General features: G+C 44.1%; 1 long non-coding RNA gene across 1 annotated transcript; it reads right to left on the bottom strand.

Annotated features, from left to right (window-relative positions):
- Positions 1-441: 441 nt before the first annotated feature.
- LOC144366355 (uncharacterized) lies at positions 442-20,048 on the bottom strand. Its single transcript, XR_013425425.1, has 2 exons — positions 19,830-20,048; positions 442-1,164 (listed from the first exon to the last, which is right to left on the bottom strand). It is a non-coding gene; the product is annotated as an uncharacterized LOC144366355 (long non-coding RNA).
- Positions 20,049-25,384: the final 5,336 nt, after the last annotated feature.

The raw sequence follows: 25,384 nt of genomic DNA on the forward strand, positions 1-25,384 counted from the left end.
AAGTTCATCTTTCTCATGGTGGGTTGAAAAAAAATTTTTTTTTGTTAAGAAACACATTGAGTCCAAATAGCTTAGAGAGCTTGAGAGAATCCCTATATGTGGGGAGAGAAGAGAAAAGTCCCCACTGCATGGGGGTCAGATGCATTAGGGAGGGAGAGCTAGCAGGGGAGAAAGGGAGTGGAGAGCAAGATCCATGTTTACCTCTGGGAAGCAAAATCGTTGGAGAAACAAACCAGAGCTTTCCATAAAGCCTTTCTGTTGACACTTGGAAGAACCCAGAAACAAATACAGTGTTCCCAGGAGTCTACAGGTGCCATGTGGCTATGTTTGGATATTTCCAAGGAAGTGTCTGGAGGCAACATTGGCCTAATGTTCTGGCACCTTGAAAACACACCCAACCAGCTTGGAGAGAACTACCCACCGGCCGCTATTTCACAGGACTGGCTATTTATTTGTTTATTGGTAAATTCATGTTAACAGAAACAACTATGTAACTAACAGTTCAGAGTGATCTAGAAGTTCTTCTCATGTTCTGTGCCAATTTTACTTTCTCCTGGTGTCCTTCTAGACATCCTCCTCCACGTTGACGGTTGAAGTCATTTCAGCAGTTCCTCAAGAGCTGCTTCAACCACCGTGAGACGGAGTGGAACATTCTTCTCTTTCATGATGTCCCAAACAAGTTGCCACACGGTAGCCCTGGTCTGAAGGAGACCCAGCATATAAGGCTGGCATCCCAGCCATTGCACGTGGTCTTTGTCATGAAGCTATTCTCTGGTTGAGACCTCTTGACATGTTGGTGTTCCCTTTGGTGACCAGAGACAGTCAAGTCTCCTGAGATTCGTTTCATGCCAACGAGGGGTGACCATATCTTGAAGCACTGTGGTTGACAGTTGTGTCCCAAAGTTATCAGTCTTCTGTAATCTCTGCTTGCATCGTGACAGAAGGAGGATGTTGTCCTCTTATCACAGGTCAGTGTGGTAAGCATAGCTGAGCCATCTCAATGGTAGCAGGATTCTGCAGGCTTTGGTTGATAGCAGGTCACTCAGTGCAGGGAGAATACTCCTTCCCAGCTCTGGTTCTGGGATTCCAGGGCACTGCCAATGGAACAAGACTCAGTTTCCAAAACCATGCAAAAGGAGGAAGTGTGGATCCATTGAAAAGAAACTGGAAGAAAAGAAACTGGATTCATCTTGAGTTGTAATCACCATGATTGCCCCAGGGTGGCTGTAATTTTTCCTGCACGGTTTCCCAGCAAACTATAAATAAATAAAGCCGTTAGAGTGGCATATGGAGCTTTACAACTGGACCCTGGCACCAGGAATGTGCCTGGCTGACATTTTCTTAAGATAAAAAGGTACAAATTGGCTAAGACAAAGTCATTTTTCTCATATATGTGTATATATTTTTTTTTCTTAGCCAAATTGCAGGGATCCACTTGGACTTCACCCCTGCCACCCAGCACGGAGCTTCTCAGTCAGTCCCCTAATAAGTTGCCCCCTGTGCCATCCTGGATCTGTCTGCCTCTTCAGTCTCATGGCACCTGGGGCCAGTTCTCTTTCCCTAGGACCAGGTTGTTCCAGAACACTCCCTTAGGACAAGGAAAGTGTGACGTACAAGGCAGGAGAAATCATGGGAGGCTGGAGCGGGCTGGGGCGTTCAAGAGAAGATGTCAAGAAAATGCAGGTATGTGAGCTAAGTCTGGTATGCCGTGGGTGGGGAGAGAAATTCATCAGAGCATTGCAGAGGCACTGATATCCAGGGAGGTGCATAGGAAACAAAAATGTTTTCATGGATTGTGTGACGCTGGCTGCGATGGACTGAATACTTATGTGTGTGCCAAATTTTCATGTGGAAACTTGACCCCTAATGCTGCGATATTAGGAGGCAGCACCTTTGGAAGGTGACTGGATCCTGAGGGTAGAATTTTTATGAATGGGATCAGTGTCCTTATAAAAATGACCTCCCAGAACTTTCTTGCCCCCTCCCTGCCATGTGAGGGTACAATGACAAGGCAGCACCTGCAGGCCTGGAAGATGGACCTCACCAGAATGCGACCAAGCTGGCACCTGATCTTGGACTTGTAGTCTCCAGAACTGTGAGAAATAAATTTGTTGTTTGTAAGCCACACAGACTCGGGTACTTTGTGATAGCATCACTCTGCTTTTATCTCTCATCTCTTACTTTTCCTCTTTCCCGTGTGTTCTGCCTCTTGCTTCTGCTTTGCACATTCATTCAGTCATTCAGCAGTGACCAGAGGCTCAGCTATCAGTAACCAGTGTTTTGACCTCCTTGTCCCATGAAATTCACATAGTGCTTCATCTAAATTCCATTGCTTATTCTTCAAATGATATCCAACAACCCCATTCACTTATGCTTTCATTTTAGGTCTCTTCTCTTGCTTAATTTTCTCATTAAAAGAAGAAATTTGTGTAGGTGTCAAGATTCAGCCCTAGGTTGGCTGCTATAGTCATCCAAGAAATGTCCACCTACTCACTTGGATATGCTGTAAACCATCATGCTCAAAGATGGGCCTTTTTTTTTTTTTACATAAATGCATCAGGATTTGGGTGTCAATGGAACAGAACTTTATTGAACATCTACCATGTTTGAGCTCTACGCTAGGCTCTCTGGGAACAGAAACAAGACATTTTCAAAATCTTCATTTATTGGAATAGACAGATGCATAATAACTAACCATGTCAACATTAAAATAAATTATTGCTTCAAGATGTTTTGCATTGTACTCTGTGCCCACACGGAAATCTGCATTGATGATGCATCTTTTGTTAAATCTATCTCAAATTCAAAGGATTCTTCTAGCCCTGGCCCCATTTCTAAATCCTCCCACTTTTAAAAAAACTAAAATACTCCCTTAATTGGCTGTAAAAATGGATTAATGGGTTTCCATGGGGAGGGGGTGAGTAAAAGAATTTTTTTTCCAGAAAATTTTTAAGTCTAAAAATGATTTATAGTTGGATGGTTTCAGTTGTCATGTGAAATTTACTATCTAGATCTTACAAAAAAAATTCTTGGGGGCATTATGGATACATATCCTAAAATATAAAGGACAGCAAAAAAAGATTGTCCTAAATCAAAACATGCTCAGGTGAGTCAATAAGGCTCTAGAATATGAATAGACTCTAAGAATAAATTTAATCAATGAGAATCCTATAACGTGGTGTGATATGGCTTGAGGAGCTATGTGTTCAGTGTAAGTCAAGCTGTAAGTAAGGGATCCATCCACTGTGAACTTGAGAATGGAGAGATCCATCATCTCCATTTTCCCGTCATGGTGTAAGGGGACCATTTTAAGGAATAGCCAAGGGTAAGGTATGATGTGAGCAATGGATACATATTACTCATCTAATTTCACAACAATCCAATGCTGTATGCAGAAAAGAGTGAACAGGGGGGCCTGAGACTGCTGTCCTTAGAAGGTCTGCTTGCATGGTCGGCCCTTCTTGTCATCAGGGATATGGTAGGGCGCCCCCACTATTCCATGACAAAAGAGGTGCGCCATGTTGGAGCTGTGTGTGCCATGGATGTTTATGCTGAGCACCTGTTTCCCTTCTTGGAGTCTGAAATTTGGGCATATGGTAGAGGATGCCTAAGCGACCAGCTCCCAACTCAGTCTCTGATGAGCTTCCTGGATCGATGTTTCACACAACATAATTCATTGTTGGAGGAGTTCTGTGCATCTTGTGTGACTTCATGGGGATGGGGTTCTTGGTAGCCCGGGCCTGGTTTCTTCCATGTGCCTTTCCCTTCGTGAGTCTTGATGAATGGCCTTTTGATGTAATGGAACTTAGTTGTGTGTTTGATGTACAGAACTTAGTTGTGGGTATGACTATATGCTGAACACTGACTCACTGGGCCTGAGGATGATCTTGGGAATCCCCCCCCCCGCCCCACCCGAAAGGTGTGTGGCATTATTATTTTCATTTTAAGAGGAAGCTGATTCATGGAAAGGTTAAGTAACTATCCCAAGGCCACACAGCAGGTCCAAGGCACAATCAAGATTTGAACCCAAGCAGGCTGGCCACACAGCCCTAGCTTCTTAACTCTATGGAGGATCAAAAATTATAGCTATATCACCTCCGTTGTTGGGTGGCTATGAATCAGAGGAGGCAGGTTTGCTCAGAACATACTAGGTACTCAACAAAAAAATATATTTACGCTATTATATTATTACACATAGACCTGATCCTTTCCACCTATTAAGAAAATCTACCAGATTTGGGGCTTATAATTTTATCTGTTATGATAGCTTTTCTTTATAAGATAAATGTATCATTACCCCTTATGTGATCTCCTGGTCTCCAGCTGTGGGGAGAGACTAGGTGCAGAAGGTGATAGTGATAAAGTTCATACAGTAGGCTGGGTGTTTAGAAGAACTGACAGGGACAGAGGTAGGAGATGTGACCAGTTTCTGGGGAGCCCCTCTCATTACAGTGGCCACATTGTGTACCACCCATCCCCCAACTGGGGACACTTTAGAATAAATAGTCAACGTTCTATTTGCAGCAATTACTTATTTCTCCATCACCTTCATCTCTTCCTACCTCTCAAACTTTCTAATTAATGCAGAAACACCCTGTTTCTTTCCCCCCCGAGGAAACCAAATGAGGCCAGCGTTCCATAGACCTATTCTTGCATTGCTTTCAAAGAAAAACAGCTCTTCCTGCAGAATGCCTGTCTGGGGTCTCTCATAACTTGGTAGATCAAGATGTCCCAGCTACAGGCGAGCTGGCGAAAGCACAGGACATCTCGCTGTAGAATTGGGTGGGGGTTGGGGGGTAAAATAAAAAAGGCAACCCTAATTGAAAACTTCCTCTTCTGCATCTGTTCCTTGAAATTTTTCTTCACTAGGGAAGCCAATCTCCTTATTAAAAAGCACATAGCGGGAGTGGGGTGGCAGGCAGCTACACCAATACATCAGTGAGATTGAATCTTTCCTTGTAAGCCCAGTTTTGATAAAGTAAAATTGGAGGGAGCCTGTGGATATTAGGGACTTGAAAAGGGAGCTTGGTCATAACAAGTACTTAGGGGGAAAAAAGGAAAGAAAAGAAAAGGGATGGGGAATATTTAGGATGAACATCAAAGGATTACTTGTATGATGAATTTTTCCATGGTATGGCCCTCTGTGTGTGAAAGGTAGAAATAATAGGAGGTACTCTCTAAGCCAGTCCCTCCAAACCAAAGGCCAAATGTTGTCTCTGATATGTGGATGCTAATAATCCACACCAAGGGAGCGTGGGGAGGGGGAGAATAGAAGTCCATTGGATCAAAAGAGAATGAAGGGAAGGGAGGGGGATGGGAATGGGAAAGACAATAGAATGAATCAGACATAACTTTTCCATGTTCATATACATGAGTACAAGACTAGTGAAACTCTCCATCATGTACAACCTCAGAAGGGATTGGAATTAGAAGAAGTTATACTCTATGTATGTATAATATGGCAAACTACACTCTACTTTCATGCATATCTACAAACAACAACAACAACAAAATACCTCTCCAGGACCCTTGGGAAAATTAAATACGATGGCGTGGCTTACGGTACCAAGTGAATTGTAAATTCATATCTAAATGTTGGCTATTAAAATTTTGATCCCATGTTTATTAGCACCAGGATTGAAGAGAAAAATCAAATGTCGAAGAAGTACCTAGTTTTCACTGTATCAAACATTAAGTGGGGAGAGCCTTCTAAATCTAAATTATAGGTGGAAGGAGTACTACCCTAAACTCACTATGTGAAGATGAAAGCCAAGCTCACCCCTCCTCCTGGGCTTGTCTGGCTGAACTCGCACACAGTGGTCCAAACAGACAGTGGACATCAATTAAGATTTAGGTCAAAGTCTCCAAAGTAGCCAGTGATTTAGTTTCTGGGATTAAGGAAGACAAAACCTCACCGATGGCCGGATAAGAAGAACATTCCTTTCTATTGTGATCATCCTACATCAAGGAAATGTTTGAACTTTGGGCAGCATTGTGTGATGTGCCTGTTAAAGTTATTATATGGCTGAACTTCTGAACAACACCACAGCCTGAGTGTGTTTTAACCGTCTCTGCTGTGGGTCAGAATCTTGGAGAAGGGACATTTGACAGATCTCTGGACGCACATGGTTGGCTCCTAAACAGATTGCCATCTTAAGGGCCCCTGGTGATGGCTGGATTCAGATCTTTCAAATCTGTCTGTCACAACCATCATTAGAACCTCTTGTGCTTTTTTTTTTTTTTTGGTAAATGCTACACAGACTGTTATTAGATTTAGAGTAAGCTGCAATTAGCAAATCTCTCGGCTTCTCTTCGAAGGAAGTTATTTTTCAGTGGAAATTTTTGTAATAATGGCTCCTGTCTGATTTTTAACTCTCCTGCAGAGACCAGACTCCCAGCTCAGTCCTTGGATGCATGATTCCAAGAGTGAAGGACTCCCCCTTTGAACCAACTGATGACTCTCTGACTTCTTAAATTTAGCTGCGAGCTGTTTGGGCACCTTCTGTACTACTCCCCTTGCAGAGAAATCCTGCAGTGCCAGGAGATTCTTGGTCTTTCTGTTTGAACTCTCAGGAGGTAACAGGGCTGAGCCTGGGCACTCACAAGGGCTTTTCAGTGTGGTCCAGGTAATAAACAAAAGACTCAGAGTCACAGGAACCCGACCACATTTGTTATAGCAGGTGAGACTGGCAAGAGGTTTGCCAAGGTCAACCAGCTGAATTGCCAAAGTCAGCTTAGAACATGTCATGGGCAGCCTGACCCTCAGCTCTTCTTCCCCCTTCTCCCTTGGTCCCTTATGACCCTTTGCAAGAGGAGAGGAAGAGATGGGGATGAAGGATACTCAGAGATCCAAACAGATGGAGGAAGGGTTTAGACTTAAAAGGAGAGCAAGGAAGATTTGTTGAACTTACAGATAAAAAAAAAAAGCATAATTGGATCTATCGACTTTATTCCTGCAAATCTCCATTAGCATAGAAAATGAAGAACTGTCCAAGTCATAAGGGTACGACCATGTCCGCCCACCCCCCCAGTTTATTACCGAGTCAGATAGAGGACACTGTTGCAGCTCTTGGGTACTTTGCAAATCAACAATAAAACAAGTGAACCCACTAGTTTTCTGACATGAAGTCCACTAGAGAACAGCTCATGCCGGTGGGTGCTTTATGTATCTTGGTCCCACAAGCACCCAGCTTGTGGGAGGGACTCACTACATATTTGGTGACCAACAACTGATATGCAGATTGGGTTACACGACACCAAACAAAAGCTACTTTAAAACATCTTCTTCAATTTCATTGTGATGCTTGTACCCATCTGTTCCCATTTATCACCTAGGTAATAAAATGTCATTTCGACTTCCTTTACAGAGGTCGAGCTGAACGGAATTGGACCGTCACATTCATCCCAGAAGCATTTGGTTTTGTTTTTGTGTTTTTCGTGTTCTCTTCTGAAATCCTACTTATTCTTTAGCCTTTTCTCATTTATGAAACCATATCCCCTGTGCTTCTTTCCTCCTGATAGGCAATAGGAAGCCCAGCCCTTAGTGTGTCAGATCCAGCTGCAGGTGCTTGCTGTGTGCTGACTCAGCGAGATGGGCATCTCCTCAACTCCTTGGTGCAGATGCGGATGTTGCTAGCTCCAGAGCATATGGCTGGTATGGCAGGGTTGGGACGTGGACTCAGGAATTGGCTCAGAGCCAGTTAGTCTGGCTCTCTGGGATCTGCCCATCACCTGAATTCCAGAGATCCCAGCTCCCCTTTAGGTTGCTTGCTAATTGCTTCAAGCCTGTTCCCATGTAGCAGAGAAAGGATCTCCTTAGATGCTCTCTGTGTTACTGCTTCTCACAAGGCTTAGAAACTTTTTTCACTTTGCTGTTTATTTTTGGCAATTACTTAGGAGCAAATGAACTACACGATCAAATAAACCTGAACAAAACAACCAGGAGATAAGCCTGATTTTAAGCTGAGACTATTATTTATTTTTGTTTGGACAGAGAAGGTACTAGCAATTGAATCCTCGGTCACTTTACCACTGAGCTACGTCTCCGGACCTTTTTATTTTTTATTTTGAGACAAAGCCTTGCTGAGTTGTTGAGGCCTCAAACTTGTGATCCTCCTGTCTCAGCCTCCCAAGTTACTGGGATTATGGGTGTTTGCCACTGTGCCCAGCTGAAGCTTCAACTACCTTAATGCATTCCTAATATCACACACTCTCACTTGCACACAAATGTATATGCATGCATGCACATATGCAAACGTACCTCAATATAGGTATGTATTGAAACATGATTTAACCTGTTTTTAATCACAAAAGCAGCTTAAATTCATTTGAAAGAATCCAGAGGCTGAAATTTTCTACCGAAAAAAAAAATGGGCCTGCTTAATAATTCCAATCCAAGAGAAACATTTTAAAATGTTGGTGTACTATATTTTACTAGACTTTTGCTTCATTGTGGAGATACATAAAGGTAATCATTTTGTTAAAAGTAGTCTTTTTCTTGCTTTAGATTTGGTACATATCTTTGCCTGCCTATCTCTGTGTATAGATCCCTTTATTCCTTTTTCATAGTAGCATAGTATTCCAGGGTGGATTGCCCGACTGCAATAATTATTAGGATTGTGCTGACGATCATTTGGATTGTGTTCATGTTTTCAACATCATGCACAATTACTTTTCACAAGCCTTGAATGAAAGAAACTCAGATTAAGTTGAACTCAGAGAGTGTTGAGCTAAGTAACTCTTCTATAGCCAAAGAAAAAAATGATTGAGCAAAGAGAAAATCTGACATAGAAGTGGCTCATACTTCTCAAACTGGGTGTTTGGGGAATATCGTGGCTGGGATGTTAGGTTATGTATATAGAGACTCATTTCTCCACCCAACACACTTTATAAAATAGATGACTTTCCCTGCTAAATTGTCCTCTCAAGAACCCAGGGGGCCTGCCCCTGCACCACAGGCCTGTGGGGATAAGAAACTACCCAGAAGCATTGCTGAAGCTTTCCTCTGGCTGAAGCCAGCAGTCTGCAGCATTTTCTTTGAAAACTGCTCAGACCCAAACCATTCTTTGCTCTTAGGAGAGCAAAGAATGTCAAGCAGAACTCTACTTTTCAACCAGGCTGGTATTCAGATTCTGGAAAAGATCCAAATTTGCTTTCCTGAGCCTATCTTTGCCAACGGTGTGTGCGGTGACAGTGACAGTGACAGGCTTGGGGTCTCTTTCCCAGGGAGCTGCATGGATGGCTCCCTCCTCTGCCTTCCCACAGCCTTCATTCTAGACCACAGGATCCTCTCCCAAGACCAAGTGCATACACCTCTGCTCAAGCCACCCTTCCCCCTCCCCATGTCATGGTACCTTCCTGGGTCCCTCCTCCTGTGGCAAGGCCATCCTGAGCCATCCTCTCCTGAGCAGGCCTAGGGAGCCCCTCTTCCCCTGCACGAAGCTCTAGTCCCTACCACCTGCTCACGCGCTCGCTCACTCTGACACTCAGCGGATGGCTTGTGAGCGCCTCCCAGGTGCCAGATATTTAGCAAAGCCCAAGGTCCAGGGAGCTGACGGTCCAGGTGAGGAAACAGAGCACAAGGAAATACACAGGTATTTCTTTACCTTGCCAGGTGCTAAGCACAGGTGGCAGGCAGAGCGTTCGAGGTGGGGACTGGGGCGTGGCACAGGGAGGCAAGGTGACATGTGGCTGCAGAGCTGAATAAGGAAGGGGAGGGAGCCCTGCAGGTGTCTCTGGACAGCCCTTCCAGAGAGGACTGTAGATGTCTAAGTCCCGATCAGGCACATTCTTGGTCTCTTGGGAAAACATCAAAGAGGTCGGTGCTCTCCCTGCCCATCCTCCTCCCACCCTGACTACTGCACACCACGGACACCTCTACTGTCGCCATAGCTGTGCCTTTTACTAGAATGTCATGAATTTGGAGTCAGGCCATAGGTAGACTTTTCAGATTGACTTCTTCCACCTGGCCATATACTTAGATACACTTTATATTTTTATTTTAATTAATTAATTAATTAATTTAGGGGGTACTGAGGATTGAACCCAGGGGTGCTTAACCACTGAGCCACATCCCCAGTCCTTTTTATTTTTTATTTTTAAGACAGCTTAAATTCATTTGAAAGAATCCAGAGGCTGACATCTTTACTAGGTTGCTTATAGCCTCATTAAGTTATTGAGGCTAGCAAGTTATTGCGGCTAGCTTTGAACTTGTGATCCTCCTGCCTCAGCCTCCTGAGCTGCTGGGATTATAGGCATCCATCACCACATCCAGCTAAAATATACTTTTTAAATGTGATTTTTGTTTTCCAAATGTGTGCTCTCTCCTCAGCTCAAATGTAGGATTCTTAAGGGTAGTGGTGCTGCCTGTTGGAGCCCACAGGTGACAGATAAATTGTAATGATGTTTGCTCAGTAAAATTCCTCTTTCTGATGCACACCAACATGCAGGGTGCATCCTGGGGTTCTTTCCAGTCCTTATTGGAAACTGGATGATGTATTAGTCTGCTTTCTTTCTCTGTGACAAAATACCTGAGATCAACAACTTTTAAGGAGGAAAGGTTGATATGGGTTTATGATGTCGAAAGTTCCAGTTCATGATTACTTGGCCCTGTTGCTTTGGGCCTATTGCAAGGGAGTCCAACATGGCAGGAGCATGTGGTGGAGCAAAACTGCTCATTCATGGCCCAGAAGCAGAAGAGGAAGAAAAAGGTGCTGGGTCCTCATATCCCTTTAAGGGCATGTCTCAGTGACCTAACTTCCTCTCTTAAGGCCCTGCCTCCTACAGGCTCCACCAACTCCCAATAGACCACAGGCTGGGGACCAAGCCTCCAATCTGAGGGCCTTTGGGGGACACTTATCCAAGTCATAGCAGATGATGACCTGTAGCTTGTGGCACTCAGATATTCTGAATAAGACTGGTGCTCTTTTGCTATACTTCTATGCTGGTGGCCATGAACACCACTACCCAGCAAGCTGGCTCAGACATGTACATTTGAAGAAAACAGACTCTCAGTTCTCAACAACGTGAAGTAATGCCTTTGTTTCTGATGCCCATCCTTCTTTCAGATGGCAGCAATACAGCCACACACACAAGGAAATTAAAAGGTGGCCCAAAGATGCGAACAAAGAAACACACACCATCAAGTGGTTCTAAGTCCCTGCCAGGTGACTCCTCTGAAATTGCAACACCTGAATGCAGTCATTCTTTCAAGTGTCTTGCCATAAAAAAAATAATGAAATCACAAAGTCAATGAAATAATTCACACCAAAGTTCCTGGCCATTCTATTGTAAATGTGATGGTGTGCAATTTGTTCAGCCTCACATCCCTTGCAACTGAATTAAATGTGCTTTTAAAAAGCTGTAGAATGGATAGCCCGTTGTATCTAATTGTAGAATGTGTTTATAGTCACCATGTAATTTAGATCCGAGGTTCCTGAGTGGGCTATAAAGTCCCCAAACTCCATAATCTTTCTTCCTGTTACCAAACCCCAATACCATATGTAGAAGGGAAAATTAGGTTTGATTAACCTGAGTTGTGTTTGCAGAGCTTCTTGAAGGCATGAAACCTATGCACTTTAAATTTCCAATTAAAAATCTTAATTACCCAGACCCCCTCCTCCACCTCCATGTGTGAGTGTGTGAGGATGGGCCTTTGTCTGCTTGGCTTCATGCTGAGCCCCTAGCCCCTAGCATGTGGCCTGACCCGTGCTGGACCCTTAACAAATGTTGGATTGGTAGATAACTACTAAATTATTTTCTGAAATGAGATACAGAATCCGTGATGGTTAATTTTTTGTGTGTCAACTAGTCTAGGCCAAGATAGATAGGCCTAGATAATAATGTTTAGTCAGAAATTATTCTGGATATCATTGCCGTGGAGTTATTTTATTTTATAATTTGGGGAGTGGGCGGTAAGAGTGCCGGCGATTGAATCCAGGCCTCCTATTTGCGACACAAGCCCTCTACCATCAGGTCACACTGTACCCCAGCTCTTTTTGTATTTTGATTTTTGAGACAGGTTCTCATGAACTTTGCCTGATTGGCCTTGAATTTATAATCCTACTGCCTCAGCCTCCAGAGTAGCTGGGATTTACAGGTATATCTCACCACATTCAGTTTTATTTTACTTCTTTTTTTAGATGATTTTAACATCTAAATCAGCAGACTCCAAGCAAAGCAGATGACGCTCTGTAATGTGGGTGGGCCTTGTCCAGTCAGTGCAAGACCTTAACAGAATCAATACTGACCTCTCTGAGCAAGAGGGTGTTCTGTCAGTGAATGGCTTTTGGACTTGAAATGCAACATCCACTCTTCCCTGGGTCTCCGGCTTGCTGGTTTGAGATGTGTCAGCCTCCACACTTGTGTGAGTCAATTCTATAAAATAAACCTCTCTCTCTGTACACACATGAGCGTGCGCGCGCGCACACACACATGTATGAGATTGTCCCTAACTAACCATGGGTTTAACTCAGGACTTTTCAACTTCATGCTAGTGTGAAAGTATTACACATTCAGCAGAATCTGCACTTTAAATTTGAAACTTGTATCTTTCTCCCAGCTAGGGACATGTGATCCAATCCTCTCTTTAGATGCTGGGCAGGCATGGACAGCCACAGTTTCCAATCAGCCATGTGATCATAAGGGGAAACTAAATCGACTGCACAGTGTTCTGCGTACTGAGCTACGATGGTCAACGTCAGCGAGTTAAGAGAATCAAGTGCATTTTTGACTTAATGGTATTTTCAACCTATGTTGGGTTTATCGGGACATAACCCTGGCTTAGTCAACACACATCAGGATATTACCCTGGCTTAGTCAATACACACACACACACACACACACACACACACACACACACACACACATCCTATTGGGTCTGTTTTTCTGGAGAATCATGATTAATAGGCTATTCCTCATTTATTTATTCTCAATGGGTCAGTCAATATGTGTCACCTACAAAGAATAGTTCACACCCCCCCAAGTCCCCACAGCTACCAAAGTCAGACCAATGGCACCCTGACTTAAGGTCATGGCTTCAACTCCTCCATATCCCTGGAAGGACAGAGCACAGCACCCCTCAGTGTTCCATTTCTTCTGTGATTCAAAGTGCCTGCTGATAAACGGGGCGCTGACAGGGCACCCGACTGGCTAAAGCCATGTCAGGGTGGTGTGACCTGGGAAGCAGCCTTCTCATTTCCCATGGTGACACTGAGCTGCTGATGGTCTCACTTCCTCCAAATATTTCCACTCAGTACGAGTGACACTGTGGGTGGGGACTTTCAGTGTCATGGAAATTAGTTAAAAGGTGACGCATGGCTAACAGACGTGACCGTTGGAGGACTGTGTGGTGGCAAAACGGTCCCCTGCACTGGAAGGAGAAGGTGACTGTAGAAAATTCATCAATGGGAAGCTGACGGGGGGGGGGGGGGGGGCAGCGTGGGAAATGTTTTCTTTAGCGTCAGGCCAAGTGATTGACACTTGTGGAGCCCAATCACTTGTGTATGAACTGTGCTTCTGTAAATGGAGTGTTCATCTAGATCCTTCCAGAGCTCACGAGGAGAGGAAGTGGACCGGCTGCTGAAAGTGAAAGCCTGAATCCTGCCTCCTGGGCTGGCCCAGGCACAGTGCCTATCTCTTTTTATTTTTGGGGAGTCATGTGAATCTCAGGGAGTCTTTGGATCTCCTCCTTCCCACCCATTTAAGGCCCCCTCCCTCCTGTGATGTCTCCCACCATTTGGCTCTTGAGTTCCTAATCCATTCCCCTCTAACCCCCAGTTCAAAACTGTTCCTAACTTGACCTTGAGCTTCACATCTCTGCTGCTGATCTTTTGTGCCAGAGAGAGGGAGAAGTTTGAGGCCCGTTGGTTGTGCCCTCCTGAAATCCTAACTCTGAGCCCTTGTCCTTCACAATGACTTAACACTGTCATTTGATCTCAAGATCCACTGTCATATGTTCATGCAACAGAGCCCTACACAGCATGAGAACAAACCTTCAGCTCCCCGCCCCCACCCTTGCTGAGCCAGGGAGGGAACCCAGGGCCTCACACAAGCTAGGCAAGTGCTCGCCACCAAGTCCCACCTCCAGCTCCTCACTGGTACCTCCCCGTCAACATGTGGACGTCCCTCACAACATAGTGTGGAGCCAAACAGCAAGTCGTGGAGGAATGCATTCAGTGAGTTTGCATTTATTTACAGTTCCCAAACAGGCAACACAAGTGAACAAAAAACACAACTATATGTAAATTGTGTATATATGCATGCATAGATGTACATGTATGCACAATGACACGGGAGGCCCAGGTGTTTGAAGATCCGACCAGAGTCAGAGGTCCAAAAGAATGAAAAAGGCAAAGTTTTCTCTCTCTGTGACTCAAGTGAATTAATGCCATCTCAATGCAATTTTTAAAAAATATATATATATCTTTATTTTATTTATTTTTTCTTATGTGGTACTGAGGATCGAACCCAGGGCCTCGCTCATGCTGGGTGAGCACTCTATTGCTGAGCCACAACCCCAGCCCCCTCAATGCATCTTGTACCATGTAATATTATCCAATTTGTTCTCCACACTTTGGAAAGTTTGATCCACTGAGCTGTAGGGGAGACAGCGAAGCAGGGGAACACAGAGGTCATTTGCTGCCCAATGCTGTTCACCCACTGCCATCTCCTAGAGAGACTGTCGGCATCTTGAAGGAACTAGTGCTGAGCTAGTGCTGTGCATTTCTCTAAACTGAGGTCAGAGGGGATGAGTAGAAGCCCCCCATCCCTCATCCCCCCACACTACACCCTTGAACGGCTACAAGGAATATCAATGCACAGATGTCGAAGGTCAAGGGCAGTTGATCCCTGGAGTGCGGAGGACTAAACTACACTGAGGTGCTGCATATCAACGTCTTAGTCAGAGATGGGCTGCATTTACGATGCGGGTCCCCTAAGATCACAATGGAGCTGAAAACCTCCTATTGCCTAGTGATGTGCCAGCTGTCATCACGTCAGAGCAGAGCAGATTTCTTGGATGTGGACAGACCTACTGCCAGTCAGACAAAAGCACAGCACATCCAATTATGTATAGTACCTGATATTTGCTAATGCTAATAAGTGACTAAGTTAATGGTTTGTGTATTTACTTAATTTTTTATCATTATTTTAGAGTATGCTGCTTCTCCTTACAGAAAAGGGTTTCCTGTTTAAACAATCTGCCGAGTGACACCAGCAACAGTCTCACACATCTCTGGTGCATCTCTTGATTGCCTTATTTTCTCCCATGCTTGGTTTAATCTTGTATTGTTCTGTTTAGCCCTCAGAGAAACAGGATTTAGTAGGCTGTACCATCTAGGTTTGTGTAAACCCACTCTGTGATGTGCACACCATGAAATTGCCTAATGATGCACTTCTCAGAACAATCCCTGTCATTAAGCAACACACGACCGTATTTGAGTATCCACAGCATCGTGGAGCAGGTGATCTTAGGTTGGGTTCCTCCAGGAGTGGATTCTGATTCAGGATTCAAGGGCTGTAGTTTAAGAAATAGTTCCAGCCGGATGTGGTGGCTCATGCCTATAATCCCAGCAACTGGAGACAGAGGCAGAAGGATCACAAAGTTCAAAGCCAGCCTCGGCGACTTAGCGAGACCCTAAGCAACTTAGCAAGACTCTGTCTCAAAATAAAAAATAAAAAAGGGCTAGGATGTGGTTCAGTGGTTAAGCACCCCTGGGTTCAACCTGAAGAAGAAGAGAAGGAAGAGGAAGAGGAAGAGGAAGAGGAGGAGGAGAAGAGGAAGAGGAATAAGAAGAAGAAAAAGAAAGAGAGAGAGAGAAAGAGTCCCAAGAATGGTGGGGGCAGGAGGTTGAAGGAAGGGAAGAAGCCATAACAGGTCACTTACAGCCCAATGCATGTGACACTTTGGGCAAAGGTAAGACACAGAGCTTACTGTTACTCCACTCAGGACTGAAAAAGTGGGGAAATCAATTCTGGTGCATTTTTGCTGGTCTTTTGGGTGATTGCAGTTGGCTCTAGCTGCTTTGGGGAAAGCCCTGAGGTCAGGGGTTAAAAATTCATTCTGCTTGAAGTCAGCACAGTCACAGTGAGGCTGGAGGTCAGACGCAGGGCACCGATTTCTTCTAGACACCCCTTTTCCGCTAGAAGCTTCAAGCCTGTGAGACCAACTTGAACCCCCGTGCCCCGCCCCAGCCCTTCTTTTCCCTTATTTACATGTAGAGGAAGAGGCACCAGGAGGCCGGGTCATTTTGGCAAAGTCATGAAGTCTGTCCCCTTCTACATCACTGGTGACTCCTGCCTAATCTTCTGCTTCTTTCCCTACCCCTGTGTTTTAAATGCTAAGAGGAAATCCATGCAACATAAAATCAACCATTAAAAAAAAGAACAATTGCACGACATTTCATTTATTCACTATGTTATGCAACCGCCACCTCTGAAATATTTTTATCTCCCCAGAAAGAAATCCTATACCCATTAAGTCTTTGCTCTCCATTTTCCCTTCCCCCAACCCCTGGTAACCACCAATCTGCATCCTGTCTCTATTGATTTACCTCTTTGGAGCATTTCATATAAATGAGATCTTCATATGACATTTTTTGTGATTGGCTTTTGTCACTAAGCATAATTGTTTTCCAGGTTCGTGTAATAGCAGGTTTCAGTATTTTATTCCTTTTGATGGATGAGTGATATTTCATTATATGGATATTATGCTGTTTGCTTATCCATTCATTTGTTGATGGACATTTAAGCCATTTTTATTGGGGGGCTATTATAAATAGTGCAGCTATGAAAATGAGGGTGTAGATACTTAATTGAGTCCCTTTCTTCAATTCTTTCGGATATGTAGGTGTCTCTTGGTATCCACGAGGAATTGGCTCAAGGACCCAAATGTGTGGATGTTCAGGTCCCTTAGATAAAATGGCATAGTATTTGCACAGAACCCCTGCACATCCTCCTGTAGGCTTTGCCGTCTCTAGATTACTTACAACACCTAACACCAACGCAAGCACCAGGTAAATAGTTGTTATACTGTATTGTTTAGAAAACAATAACAAGAAAAAAGTCCGCACAAGTTCAGCATGGAGGCAGTATTTCCCTCAGATATTAAATCTGCAGGTGCAAAACCTGGCAGGCTGGAATTGCTGGATCCTATGTTAATTCTGTGTTTAACTTTTCGATGAGCCATCTAAGACTTCTTGGGGAATTCATTCTCCTCTGCCTCTATTACAAATGTTAGCATTTTTTGAGTTCAGCCCTAAACCACTCCCTTTTTTCTCACTTGAGAACTCGGTCTCAAAGCCTATCATCTGTACACATGGCTTTAATTCCCATGAGTATGCCACAGGTATACTCTACTAGGAGCTCTAGACCAACCTGTCAACTGCCAGCTGACGTCTGTCCTTGGGTGTCCACCAGACCCTCCCCAAGTCACTCATCCAGAACTAATTGATCGCCAGCTTTATCAGTCTCTGAAGGGCATCTCTTTGGACATTCCATGTGGGAAACTGGGGGGCACCTTTGACTCCCCCACATTCTCTTTTCCTTACCACTAAGCCCTGTTTACTTTCCTTCTAGATGACCCTTGAGTTCGTCCACCTCTGCTTCTGTCACCTTCATCCTGCACACCCACGGCTGCCTCACTTGACGAGCTGCATCAAACGTCTTGTGTTCTCCCTCAGAGGCGGTTCCCTCTGGTCCTTCCTCCACACCATAGCAAAAGGGGTCAGCTCACAACATACCTAGCAGCTCCCCGATGAGAACACCTAGCGGCCTTAATGCCAGCTGCACATTTCCGCTCTCTGACATTTCCCCTGACGTCACTCTCCTCTCCACCCTGGCTGTACTGGCTGAATTTTTCCAGATGATGTCCCCCCTCAGAGCTCTGTATGCCTGTGCCCTCTGCCTGGAACACCAGCCCTGGCCTCACGCATCCCTTCTCCTCTTTCGGTTCTCATCTCCATTCTTCTTATGGAACCTTCTGGACTCCAAGACAAGATCAGGTATCTCCATCACATGTTCTGGTCCTTGTCACATTAGACAATCATCAATGGCGTTCAGGACATGACAGACCACCCCATAAGAAGCCAGAACATGCCACCCCAAAGTGCACCTCTGTCACACATTGGTTATGTAGAGCTGGTTGTTTTGAAAAACCACAGACACAGAAGCTCTGAAAGTTGCTTGTCTGGGGCGTGGGGAGGAGAATTTACATCTGTAAAAGGAGTCTCCACTTGTAAGTGCACGTTCTCTCTCTCTCTCTCTCTCTCTCTCTCTCTCTCTCTCTCTCTCTCTCCACACCAGAAGGAGAAGGATGGCTAAATCAACAGATTCCAGGTCAGTGGAGAAGGCACCATGTCAATCTGCCTTACCCTTCCTGGACCCCACTTTTCCTGGTCATCTACTCATAACCAGGCCTTTCCTTCACCATCCCATAATTTGCCTCTGCTGGCCTCCAGAGTCATGGATTCCCTCTTCCCCTCTTAAGTCCAGGATGTTGTATAAGCCTCAAGCATCTGGCCACCTTTTGAGTTTCATATTTTCAGGTGCACAGGTGATTAAAGTCGTTTTCTCTGATCGTGTCTTATATCAAGTTCATTCATAGACCAGTTGGTCAAAGAACCTAAAAGGGTAAAAGAAAGCAATTTTCTTCCCCTGTGGTCTGCCTCTCCCTCAGACTGAAACCCTGTGGGCACAGGCCAAGGCCAGTCTTGTTCCCTCTTCTACAGTTCTGCCTCACAGAGTGGCTGCTGCAGGTGAGCACTCGCCAGGCCGTTGGTCAATACATGAACTCATTAACGAGCAATGGCGGAGCTCTAATTCCAAACTGACTTCCTATCCTTCCCTTTCCATTGCTCCACGGGTCCCCGTTCTTAGTAGAATGGGTCTGTCCTTGAAAACAACCAAGCTTGGAAGGAGGCAGCTGTGAGGAGGAAAACCATTGGGCTGGGTCCCAGAATTCGGTCAAGGCTAATTGCTCTTCACACTCAGTCGTGGGTGGGAAACCAACTCCTGGGGGGGAAGAGGGGGTCCCCAGGCAGGAGTGGAAAAGATCAGAGCACCCGTCCTCACTCCCCTGGCCGGCACGGGAGCGGACTGCCCAGGCATCTCCCTGTAGCCTGAAACCGCGATCGGACCCTTCCAGAATGACTCTCCTCCTTGAGGTGTTCTTCATTTTGAAGACATTTTGGTGAGAGAGAAAAACATGACCTCAAATCTTCCAGAAAGGTCTGGAAGAAAGGCCATTGAATGAATGAATGGATGGATGAATGCATTAAATGAATAAATAAATATAAAGGAAAGTAAGGACGGAGCGCTGAGGGTGGCCCTGTGTGGTGGTAGAGCACAGTTCACTGGTCCCCAGCCCTTCAGAGAGGACGCTAGTGACCCCTGGGGCTAGCCCCCCACACAGCCCCATTCTCAGTCACCATTCCTCGCCCCCCAAGAGCCATCCCCAAAGAGGCTGAAAACAGGGTGGATGTAAGAGACTCCAATCCACACTCCCAAGTACTAAAATGGTTTAAGAAAACAAAAACGTAGCTCCTCAACTCAAGGTCTCCGAGGACAGCAGGAAGAGAGGAGGGGCCAGGTGCCGGCACACCAGGAAGCATCTACCCGGATGATTTAAAAAGTAAAATTGTCTGGGTTCTAAGGTGCATGCAAGCCAGCGCCTCCAGGTCAACTCAAAGAAGAACCAGAGCCCCTCTTCCTCAGTCAGGGCCTGCTGAGCCCTCCTGGCCCCAGAAAGGGTGTCAGGAGTGTCTGTCATCCACTCAGGAAGTCAGAGTCTGAGCCAGCTGCACCCTGGCCCCAGCCAGGGGCTGAGCACTCACCCCAGGGCGCGCCTCTGCGACGGATCCTGAGCCCCTGGCTTCCTGCCCTCTCTGGGCTGGGCCGACCGGCAGGAGGTGACAGCTATGCCCGCTGCATGCTTGGGCTTCTCTCCTTCTGGCTGCAGCCACCAGAACTTGCTTCTAAAGGCAGCTCTAAGCTTTCCTCTGCTGGGCAACCGCACACGTAGGATGTGATGGCGTGTGTGGGGGTTTCCTTCCGCTGGCTGTGAAGTGAGGTTGTCTCGGTTCATTTCCTCTCTGGGCCTCTTCTTCTTTTCCTCCCTCAGAACTTCAGACGGGCTGAGGACACCTTATAGTGTGGGGACAGGTAAGACTTCTAGTTCTTAGGGGGACCCATTTGCTTTTTTAGATCTTTAAATTAGCATGACCATGACGTTCTGTGGGACTGTCTTTTTTCTCAGCGGCATAAACTCCTTTCTAGGCTGCACTGAAGCAAAGTATAGGCGATGTAAAAGCCAACTGAACTGGGATTTTGTGTTTTGAGGGACCAAATTTGTTCTAGAAGATTCCACGGTGAACTGACGTGAAACGCTCTTTCATAGGACAATCACCTATTGAGTTTATCTTCTAGACTAGGCACCAGGCTAGGAGCTCAGTACCCAAATGGGGACTCTCCCTGGGAATATAGGTCAGCAGTGAAGTGCTCGCTAGCATGAGCTAGGTCCTGGGATCAAACCCTGGGGCTAGGAAAAATGAAAACCAAGCCACATGGAGAATCTCCTAGTTACAAGGGAGTATAGAATAAGAATAATGTGTGTATATGGAAGGGAATTTTAAAGCCACCCAGCACCCACCCTCTGTCCTCTTCTGTGCTTTTGAGTGGCGGACAATGCCACTCTTGGAACATTTTCATCTTTCCGTGGCTCGGCTTCCTCATCTGTGAAATGGGAACAATCAGGAATTGTAAGCACTTAATGAATTAATGCCTGGCACAAATAAAAAAAATACTAGATAAGTGTCTGCTATCATCATTAGTGGCAATTTTGAATCATTATGAGTGGGGGCCTTTGTTTTTTCTCTTCCCTTCCTCATTTCTCACTCCTTGCTGGTGCCTACAAAGTGACTTGGGGACATAGCAGGTTAAGAGCAGAAAGAGAGAGGGTTTGACAACAAATGCTCCCAAAATAACTCAGCGGTGCTGAGTGTTCCTGCTTCAGCTCCTGCTTGCTCTACCATCAAGACCCGGAACGGGCAGCCTTGGTCCTGCCTCCCTGGGTCCTGTCCCATCACACGCAGCTCATGGAGGATGCTGAACTTTTGTGATATATTTTTTTTTCTTGGTGATACTAAGGATCAAATCCAGGGCCTTACACATGTTAAGCAGGCACTTTATCATGGAGCTACATCCCAAACCCCTATTTTGTTATTTTAATTTCCTGTAAGACTTGGCTAAAATTCAGATTTGTATCATGGATCTTAAATGTTTGAGCTAGCATAAATCTTGCTAAAGAATATTACACCCATAAAAGATACCTCTTATTCAAATAAAGAAATCATACTTGGCTCAAGACCTGTACAGTTGGGACTTATCAGTATATCAAGAACAAGAACATGGGTACCACTCATCAAACGTGTCCTTCACTCCTGCGTGAAACGTACAATGTGTCCTACTCTTTCTCTCTTCCTCTTCCTCTCACAAAACCACTTTGGAATACATGCCACATGTCCGGAGCTCTACCAGAGTCCAGGCAGAATTATTCTGTTCCCCAAAGTTTATTTTATAGGGCAGAGTCATCTTAATAAATTGATGAAGGTAGAAGAAAAACCTAGCTTTATATCAACATATTCTTCTGTGTATTTCCTGTTATCCCTTTCTCATCTACCATTATTTTCTTCACCGGGCATTTATACTTGGTACATGATTTGAACGTATACATTTTAGGAAATATAGTCTATGATTTCGTGATATAACATGGGTATTAATACACCAGATTGTCTCTGTAATCAAGGACACTAGGTAGGCCTGAGGAGCAGCTCAGTTTCCTTTTATATAAAGCACTTGCATCTTGCAACTTGATTCTCCTTAACTCTGTCCTTCCTTCTTAGGGGCTTCTTTTCCCACTTTGAGCTGCCTGAGTCTCTCACAGTTGAGTTTTTCAGAATGAAGAGAGAATAGGTCTTTTAAGTCAAGCTGAGGAACTAAGGCTTTGACCAAAATCAGATCAGTTATTAAATACAAGTTATTAAATACAAGTGGAATATTTTTCCAAGTTGGAAAGATACAAAGTTTCTATGTCTGATTTCTTATTTATAATATTAGATATTTCTCCTTCTTTGATTCCCTCCCTCCCTCCCTCCCTTCCTCCCTTCCTCCCTTCCTCCCTTCCTCCTGCCTTTCTCTTTTGATTGGCGACAGGTTATGCTGCATGTCAAAACTTTGACAAACCCCAGATGGTTCTGACAAAAACAAGCAGCTGTAATTGCTAATCACTGTATCCAGGGAAGACAGTGTTTGCATTCCCAGTTTCATTTCAACAGTCTTCTTGATGGCTTTAATTAGCTTCTTCATGCCATCGTAGTTAGCTGGAATCTCAGCTCGCACACCGCAGAATGGTTTATAACTACCTGTGAAGCGGTAGTCAAACCCCCAGCAACTGCTTTGAATTTGTCAAGGATGTTTGGTCTAGAAAGTGACCGTTTCGTGGGGCAGAGGATAAGGGGTAGGAGAAGGAGAAATTGGGAAGCTTAAGATTAAAAGTTTGCAAAGACTACTACGGCCAAGGTGTATGTGTGTTTATGATTCCATCTGTTTGACTCATTTCCTTCCATGACTGAAGCCAGCCTTAGCCATGGAGAATTCTTAGCTGCCCACTAAGGAATTTAAATGAGTATGCTCAAGAGTTGATTTGGCAAGTTTTAAGAGAAAAATCCCCCAGCATTTTAAAGCATGCCTCACCCCTGCTTGGGAATAGAGTCGGTTTTGTGATTCTCATTTTTAGATGAGGAAATTAGAACTCAAAAAAAAAATGGTCTCATTTGATGGTTCATTCGATAACTATGTGACCCTGCAAACTCCCTTGAGCTTTTCTAGGCCTTATTGATACATCATTTGATAAGACACAGACCCACCCTCAAGAAACTTGTTTTGCGGGGAGATAACCTAATGAGAAAACAGTTCCCATGAAATGGTTCACTCCCAATCTTTTTTTTTTTTATTGGTTGTTCAAAACCTTACAAAGCTCTTGACATATCATATTTCAAACATTAGTTTCAAGTGAGTTATGAACTCCTATTTTTACCCCAAATACAGATTGCAGAATCACATAGGTTACACATTCACATTTTTACATAATGCCATACTAGTGACTGATGTATTCTGCTACCTTTCCTATCCTCTACTATCCCCCCTCCCCCATCTTTTCTTTCTATCCCATCTACTGTAATTCATTTCTCTCCTTATTTTCTCTTCCAATTCCCCTCACAACCTCTTTTATGTAGTTTTTTATAACAATGAGGGTCTCTTTCCATTTCCATGCAATTCCCCTTTTCTCTCTCTTTCCCTCCCATCTCGTGCCTCTGTTTAATGTCAATCTTTTCTTCCTGCTCTTCCTCCCTGCTCTATTCTTAGTTGCTCTCATTATATCAAAGAAGACATTTGGTATTTGTTTTTTAGGGATTGGCTAGCTTCACTAAGCATAATCTGCTCTAGTGCCATCCATTTCCCTGCAAATTCCATGATTTTGTCATTTTTAGTGCTGCGTAATACTCCATAGTATATAAATGCCACATTTTTTTAATCCATTCATCTATTGAAGGGCATCTGGGTTGGTTCCACAGTCTAGCTATTGTGAATTGTGCTGCTGTGAACATCGATGTGGCAGTATCCCTGTAGTACGCTCTTTTAAGGTCTTCAGGGAATAGACCAAGAAGGGCAATAACTGGGTCAAATGGTGGTTCCATTCCTAGCTTTCCCAGGAATCTCCATACTGCTTTCCAAATTGGCCGAACCAATTTGCAGTCCCACCAGCAATGTACAAGAGTACCCTTTTCCCCACATCCTCTCCAGCACTTGTTATTGTTTGACTTCATAATGGCTGCCAATCTTACTGGAGTGAGATGGTATCTTAGGGTAGTTTTGATTTGCATTTCTCTGACTGCTAGAGATGGTGAGCATTTTTTCATGTATTTGTTGATTGATTGTATGTCCTCCTCTGAGAAGTGTCTGTTCAGGTCCTTGGCCCATTTGTTGATTGGGTTATTTGTTGTCTTATTGACTAATTTTTTGAGTTCTTTGTAAACTCTGGATATTAAGGCTCTATCTGAAGTGTGAGGGGTAAAAATTTGTTCCCATGATGTAGGATCCCGATTTACTTCTCTTATTGTTTCTCTTGCTGTGAAAAAACTTTTTAGTTTGAGTAAGTCCCATTTGTTGATTCTTGCTATTAACTCTTGTGCTATGGGTGTCCTGTTAAGGAATTTGGAGCCTGATCCCACAATATGTAGATCGTAGCCAACTTTTTCTTCTATCATACGCAGAGTCTCTGATTTGATATCAAGGTCCTTGATCCATTTTGAGCTAATTTTTGTGCATGGTGAGAGGAGGGGATTCAGTTTCATTTTGTTGCATATGGATTTCCAGTTTTCCCAACACCATTTGTTGAAAATGCTATCCTTCCTCCATTGCATGCTTTTAGCCCCTTTATCGAATATAAGATAGTTGTAACTTTGTGGATTAGTCTCTGTATCCTCTATTCTGTACCATTGGTCCACCTGCCTGTTTTGGTACCAGTACCATGCTGTTTTTGTTACTATTGCTCTGTAGTATAGTTTGAAATATAGTATCGCTATACCGCCTGATTCACACATCCTGCTTAGAATTGCTTTTGCTATTCTGGCTCTTTTATTTTTCCATATGAATTTCATGATTGCTTTATCTATTTCTACAAGCAATGCCATTGGAATTTTGATTGGCATTGCATTAAACCTATAGAAGACTTTTGGTAATATCGCCATTTTGATGATGTTAGTTCTGCCTATCCATGAACAGGGTATATCTTTCCATCTTCTAAGATCTTCTTCTACTTCTCTTTTTAGGGTTCTGTAGTTTTCATTATATAAATCTTTCACCTCTTTTGTTAGGTTGATTCCCAAGTATTTTATTTTTTTGAGGATATTGTGAATGGAGTAACCGGTTTTCCTTATTTCCATTTCAGAGGTTTTGTTGCTGATATACAGAAATGCCTTTGATTTGTGCGTGTTGATTTTATATCCTGCCACTTTGCTGAATTCATTTATTAGTTCTAGTAGTTTTTTTGTAGACCCTTTTGGGTCTTCTAGGTATAGAATCATGTCATTTGCAAATAGTGATAATTTAAGTTCTTCCTTTCCAATTTTTATGCCTTTAATTTCTTTCGTTTGTCTAATTGCTCTGGCCAGTGTTTCGAGAACTATATTGAATAGAAGTGGTGATAGAGGGCATCCCTGTCTTGTTCCTGATTTTAAGGGGAATGCCTTCAATTTTTCTCCATTCAGAATGATGCTAGCCTGGGGCTTAGCGTAAATAGCTTTTACAATATCAAGGTAAGTTCCTGTTA

Source organism: Ictidomys tridecemlineatus, chromosome 8 (genome assembly GCF_052094955.1).
Source record: "Ictidomys tridecemlineatus isolate mIctTri1 chromosome 8, mIctTri1.hap1, whole genome shotgun sequence".
Taxonomy (NCBI): Eukaryota; Metazoa; Chordata; class Mammalia; order Rodentia; family Sciuridae; genus Ictidomys; species Ictidomys tridecemlineatus.